Source organism: Aricia agestis, chromosome 8, assembly GCF_905147365.1.
Source record: "Aricia agestis chromosome 8, ilAriAges1.1, whole genome shotgun sequence".
NCBI classification, from domain to species: Eukaryota; Metazoa; Arthropoda; class Insecta; order Lepidoptera; family Lycaenidae; genus Aricia; species Aricia agestis.
The window spans coordinates 3,177,089-3,183,890 of NC_056413.1; positions in this window are offsets into that span (position 1 = coordinate 3,177,089).

Below are 6,802 nucleotides of genomic sequence, written 5' to 3' on the forward strand. Positions count from 1 at the left end.
TTTAGGCATTTTAAAAAATTGACGTCCAATTCTGATAGCGACTAAAGAAATAAATCAAGATTTATTTCTGTGGAACAGACTTTCGATAGACGAGCATTGCTCGTCGTTTGGGAACGCGATATGGCACGCGAAGTAGATACACAATACACATGCGGTATCTATCTTGACCTATGTCTGTGTCTGTAGTAAATAAACTTCAGTTTTGGAAAATGCATCGCATCGTCACTGTTCAATGTTCATTGATCGGTTTGTCAATATTTTTGATTCACTTATACCTGAAATGGCAGATAAAAGATAACTTTAAATTACATTCTACTTAATTAAATAGAAGTATGTTAAAAGTTATAAATGTGAACAATAGGATTAATGCCAAAAAATAAGCAAAAATTCTGTAAGCATGGAAAGTATCCCGTTGAACTCTTTTGTATGGAAAAAAAATAATTTACAAAATATTATATTCGCTGGTACATCCCTAGTAAAATTAGTTTTAAAAAGGTAATGGATTAAGAAGCCATGTGCGTTTGTGATATTGAGAGTAACAAAATATATTTTGTACTTTAATATAAAGACTTTGTAGAATATTTTAAAATTAATATAAAATCTAATAATATAATATTGATTATTGAATCTCTGAATTTGTCATCCCATACTGAAATAGCTTTAACATATTTTTTTTTCATGACATTATATTATTATGGACTAACATTTTCTGACGAATTATCATGTAAATATAAACGTTTGACTATTAAATACTTTTAGGCACAGTCTCAACTCTTAATTCATATTACTATATTTTGAAAACGAGAAGTTAAAAGTCAACACACAAAAGTAAGTCTTGTTAAAAAATTAATAACAATTTTATTTATAAATTAACTTAAAGACTAGTACTGTTAATACCAATAAATCTTATGATTTGCCTTCTGTTTTTAAGTAGGTTTTGCCTAAAAATATTTAATAGCTATCTCACAGAACATCCCAAATAGTTAAGCATAATATTGTTTAGTTTTAAATGGTCTCTAGTAGCAGTAGTTGCAACTGTGTTGTTAAGTATAAAATAAAAAATCATCAAAATATTTACTACGTTTTATTTTATCATAAATCTTTAAAATTACAAGATTTCTTCCTTAGCAACATTTTGAAAAGGTGTAATATTCTTTGACCTTTTTAATTTCAAAATAAGCTAGTTCTATTAGCAGATGAGAAAGGCTAAAATTTATATTATGCAGTTTTAGTATTATTTAAATTGATATTTTTATTCTTTTCTTTATTTCCCGTTATCTGCAAACATGCAATAACTTCCAATTTTTATTTATAATTGATAAACTGTTCTAATTTTTTTCGATCCTCGACTAATTCGTTATTTTAGCAAACGATTTGTCTATCATTCCATCGACAAGGATAGAAATGTAAACACTAAAATACTATCTAAAATATACAGATATATTATATATACAAACTTTAAATATAAAACTATAAAAAGAAAAACTTGCCCAAGTCGTCCCCATCTGGCAGAGTGCCCAGCAAGCTGACAGCATTGCCACGTTGGATGGCAATTGCTATCCGCTGTGCCAGGTAGCTCCCAGCTCTGGGGTCTCGGGTGGCTTCAACAAGCTTCTTAGATATTCCTCTAAAAAGCTTATGTGCCCCCGGACCCCATGCGCCTAGAGTTTCCACCCCAAACGGTTCAAATATAAGATCTCCGCTGAGGTTCTCATATTTGCGCCGCTTGAGGTTCTCTGCTTGGTTTGCGGCTGCGCCCGCACAGCTCGAGGTGCTCTGAATATGGGACGAGGCGAGTGTGTCGACACAAGTAGCGTCCCACACAAGGGCCCGACCCACATTCCAGGGCACCAGGGTCATTCCATCGGGTCTCTTGCCATCGTCGCGCGCCAAACTGGAGGGCTCCAGTATCGCTGGCACGCCGGCAGTGACAAGAGCCCGACGAATGAGGTCATTCAGGTTGTGATGCCGTGAAAAGCGTCCGGCACTTCGCGAGCAGCACAACCCGTGGTGACCATAGCTGTCAACGCGCGCGCCGCAAACACACTGATGGGGGACGACATGGGGGACACCAAGACGCAGGGCAGTGGCAAGACGGAATGTATTACGGTCCAGCAATGTTCCTGTGTTTTTAGATGGCAGTGCCTGCAGCCAAGCTCCCGACTCCCACCTCTCCACGGCCAAAAGTCGAGCCCGTTCTACGGCGCTGGTAGACGTGTTAAACAGTTTATTACGCACCAGTTCGCAGATGGGCTCGTCCCAGAGCCTTTGGGAAGATGTGTTCTTGGGAACCTCGCTGCCGGCACTAGCAATGTCCCAGGCATCCTTGGCCTCGTCCGCAAAGGGAATGACGAATGGGCAAGATGAGGGCTCTAAAATTTTGGCTATTACTGCGCGATTTGCGTGGACCAAGGACAAGAATTATTATTTATTTATTTATTTGACACACCAACAAGGAAATACATTTGAAACGACCATAATGATGAAAACATACAAATGCAGAAAAAAGATAAAATTACAGGATTTCGTACTTTTGTTTTCCTTTTATTCCGATGTCGCTGCAATGTCGCTGCAGCATTACCTATACATGATGCAATTAAACCTTCCAGTCAAATTTCAATATAAACTTGTATTGATCCTTGTTAAGAATAAAAATATACGTATTTTTTCTTTTAAAATCCCTCAGTACTAAAATGTTGAGTAATAGCTTCCGAAAGTTTTCCTAAAAAACACCACAATTATGGACAATACGCGTCGCCGGCGCGTGCCTCCTGTGCCTCTCCGGCGCCACCCCCCTTGTCACCTTCGCTCTTCCCACCGCCGCCCCCGCTCTACAAACCCCGCTCTAGTGACCATCCTGCAACGATTTTAAGTGTAAAAAAATAACATGTATTACCAATGTAAAAAAATTAACATCCTATTTTTTAGGTTAAATGGACTCTCCTAATGATACCTCAGCCCTAAAAAATTTAATTGCACCCTGTATAGGTGATGCTACGGCGACATCTGGTTAAATATTTATAAATTAACTAGCTGTTCCGGTAAACGTTGTTTTGCCGTACAAAGTATTTCGATTTTCACCCATATTATCTTATATCTTTAAACGAGCAATTCTTGTATATATATGTATATATAATTGGAATCTCGGAATCGGCTCCAACGATTTTCATGAAATTAAGTAAGACAGACGGTCAATGATTCTGAATATATCAGTTACATAATATTATTATACTCGTATTACTACAACCTAGTTAGAACCGTCTAGCATAGTAAATAGTTATCAAATACGTTAGTTTCCATAAACCACAGTCTGGTTTAGCAAGTGGTTCCATGTCAAGGACTTTACTGCTGAACGAAATAATTTGTGCTATTCAGTTTTATGGTAGCTAGAAATTATAATTGCCAATGATATTCTACTTATACAGATCCGTTACGTTCATACTATTTTCCGGTTTAAATCTCTTCCGAACAACATTGACAAATTTGACAGATAAGTGAAACAATAGATACGAAATGCCATTTACATAAAAGAGACAGACTAAATAAAAGACGACCCAATTGGGTCGTATTTGAAGCTTCACAACGCGCGCGGTAGTAACATATCTGCTTTGAGTTTTTTATATATTATATCATTGATAATTGCTATTATAATTTATAATATTTTGTAGTAACTATTTGTAACAGAACCAGCTTTTTTGCCCGTTACCTGAATGAAATGATAAAACGGCTTCACAATTTTTTTTTTATGAAATAAGGAGGCAAACGAGCAACCGGGTCACCTGATGGAAAGCAACTTTCGTCGCCCGTGGACACTCGCAGCATCAGAAGAGCTGCAGGTGCGTTGCTGACCTTTTAAGAGGGAATAGGGTAATAGCAGAGGATACGGAAGGGAAGGGAATAGGGAAGGGTAGGGAAGAGAATAGGGTAGGGGATTGGGCCTCCGGTAAAATCACTCACTCGGCGAAACACAGCGCTAACGATGGTTCACACCGGTTTTCTGTGAGAACGTGGTATTTCTCCGGTCGAGCCGGCCCCTTCGTGCCGAAGCATGGCTCTCCCACGTATAATTCTTTCCCCCCTATTACCCTATTATATTCCCCTATTACCCTATTCCCTCTTAAAAGGCCAGCAACGCACCTGCAGCTCTTCTGATGCTGCGAGTGTCCATGGGCGATGGTAGTTACTTTCCATCAGGTGACCCGTTTGCTCGTTTGCCCCCTTATTTCATAAAAAAAACCATCAGGTGGTTTATCAACTCGTTCAAATGTTTACACAAACGTGAGGATGCGTCGTAATGTCAACCTCAAAAGCCATCGTGATTGCTGTGGTCGGAGGAAGTCGGCTTCCGTTGTGACACCGTGATGACATGGTAAAGTGATGAGGGGGTACAGGAGTAAATTACCTTTTTTGTAAGTCGGTAAACAATTCCGGGAAATTGCGGCTTGTTTTGCTTAGTAATATAATGAGCGAATTAGCTTGTTTCATTTCTGAAATTAGATCTTAAAGGTAAGATGATTATTATATTATGTGTCTTTACATAGTATATATTATGCATGAAACTGATTAATTGATATTATTACTTAATTATTGTCCCAGGGTGTATAATTATATTTATAGCATATTTATTTTGCATGCTATTGTCATACATAGCTAAAAGTGTTAGTTTTTAAGAAAATGATCGTATTTAACACTTTTATAGAAAATAAACGAATTAAATTGAGTAAATCCATACTAATAGTTATTACTTATTATTAATGAGTGGGTTTGTCTGTCAGTCAGTTACCTCTTCACGCCCAAACGAATTTTGGCGCAACGCATTCGTGGGCGTCATTTAGTTAAAATTCAATTGGTTCAGCTTTTAAAGCATGATGCACTAATAGATGACGAATCATCTGTTTTTTTAAACATCACAATGAGATTAGAAAATTAGTATAAACAGAAAACTTAGATATTTATCAAACCCAGATTTAAGATATTTATCTTAATTTCATAAAAGGATTAACAAACAAAATGGCATTGATGTTATTATAATGAATATAATTACATTAAACTGAAGGCTATTGTTAAGAAATCAGAAATAAAATAAAAATGCTGTAAAGAACAAAACTCTAAATATAAATATTAATAAAAGAAATATAATTTAAGGCCGAGTTTCCCAAAAGCCGGAGGTCCGTGTTGCATCAAAACCTTTTGACTTGTGAACCGCTTATATTAAATAGCTGTTGCCCGCGACTTCGTCCGCGTGGACTTCAGTTTATAGCGCGCGATGTCAACAAAATTGGTGTCAAAAGCTTTTATAAAAAAACCCAAACCCAAACCCAAACCCAGCTGTTTTTGGGTATTTTGATTAATTAAGGGCCGCGCTACACCGGAAGCACTTACCAGGGTATTAAAAAGTTTTTAAATTTGACACAAATTTTGTTGACACCGCGCGCTATAAACTAAAGTCCACGCGGACGAAGTCGCGGGCAACAGCTAGTATTATACATAAAATATGTTTAAGATTTTTGAAATTTTATTTTAATACACATCCAAGACCCAGGAACATTGAAAACTTTTTGTTCCGCCTGCGGGACTCGAACCCAGGACCCCCGGGATGAGCGCTGGCCACGCGCAATGCGAATTCATTTTCATCGATATTTTCATGGAAAATATTTTCCCACATCAAAATGTAGCCTATGTCCTTTCTCAGACTCTAGAATAACTGTATACAAAATTTCATTGCAATCGGTTCAGTAGTTTTGGCGTGAAAGCAAGACAGACAGACAGACAGACAGACAGAGATACTTTCGCATTTATAATATTAGTATGGATAGTATGGATTAGAAATGCAGTAGGAGTTCTACATAAGATAAGATAGATTGATTATTATTATACCAAGTGATAATATTATTAAACATAATATTCTAACGTATTAAAAACTATAAACAAAAACATACTAACTAATAAGTATGATTAGTTCTATGTTACAATAAAGTAAAAAATAAAACGCCATCCGTTGAATCGTATTAGAACTAAAATGTTCATTCCATCGATATATTTCTGGATTTTTTATAATATTATACATAAAATATGTTTAAGATTTTTGAAATTTTATTTTAATACACATCCAAGACCCAGGAACATTGAAAACTTTTTGTTCCGCCTGCGGGACTCGAACCCAGGACCCCCGGGATGAGCGCTGGCCACGCGCAATGCGAATTCATTTTCATCGATATTTTCATGGAAATAAGATATTTTCCCACATCAAAATGTAGCCTATGTCCTTTCTCAGACTCTAGAATAACTGTATACAAAATTTCATTGCAATCGGTTCAGTAGTTTTGGCGTGAAAGCAAGACAGACAGACAGACAGACAGACAGAGATACTTTCGCATTTATAATATTAGTATGGATAGTATGGATTAGAAATGCAGTAGGAGTTCTACATAAGATAAGATAGATTGATTATTATTATACCAAGTGATAATATTATTAAACATAATATTCTAACGTATTAAAAACTATAAACAAAAACATACTAACTAATAAGTATGATTAGTTCTATGTTACAATAAAGTAAAAAATAAAACGCCATCTGTTGAATCGTATTAGAACTAAAATGTTCATTCCATCGATATATTTCTGGATTTTTTATAATATTATACATAAAATATGTTTAAGATTTTTGAAATTTTATTTTAATACACATCCAAGACCCAGGAACATTGAAAACTTTTTGTTCCGCCTGCGGGACTCGAACCCAGGACCCCCGGGATGAGCGCTGGCCACGCGCAATGCGAATTCATTTTCATCGATATTT